This window comes from Aptenodytes forsteri, unplaced genomic scaffold (assembly GCF_000699145.1).
Source record: "Aptenodytes forsteri isolate BGI_AS27 unplaced genomic scaffold, ASM69914v1 Scaffold15, whole genome shotgun sequence".
Taxonomy (NCBI): domain Eukaryota; kingdom Metazoa; phylum Chordata; class Aves; order Sphenisciformes; family Spheniscidae; genus Aptenodytes; species Aptenodytes forsteri.
The window spans coordinates 9,918,155-9,918,722 of record NW_008795129.1 but is presented as its reverse complement, the minus strand read 5'-3'; positions in this window follow the sequence as shown (position 1 = coordinate 9,918,722).

Genomic DNA, 568 nt, shown 5'->3' with positions numbered 1-568 from the left:
TCCCCTGGTGCAACTTGAGGCCATTTCCTCTCGTCCTATCGCTTGTAACTTGGGAGAAGAGACCGACAGCCACCTCGCTACAACCTCCTTTCAGGTAGTTGTAGAGAGCGATGAGGTCTCCCCTCAGCCTCCTTTTCTCCAGGCTAAACAACCCCAGTTCCCTGCTCCAGACCCTTCACCAGCTTCATTGCCCTTCTCTGGACACGCTCCAGCACCTCAGTGTCCTTGTAGTGAGGGGCCCAAAACTGAACACAGTATTCGAGGTGCCCTCTCACACTCCCTGATACTCCTCAACCTTTCCACTTCCTCTTTCAGCTTCTGCACCAGGCCGAGCAGATCATCCACCTGGTCACACCGCACACAGGTGGTGTCTCTGCTGCCCTCCAGTACAAGTGACAGGCTCAGGCATTCCCTGCAGCTGGAGACCTGGATAGCTGTATGCTTGTGTGAGTATATAGTTTTAATGTTTCTTAATATGTTACGCTATGGAAGGTAACATATCCGACATCAGGTACAGCAACATTATTTAGAAGCAGGTTGTGGCCTTTTTGCCTTCCTCTTTCCTATT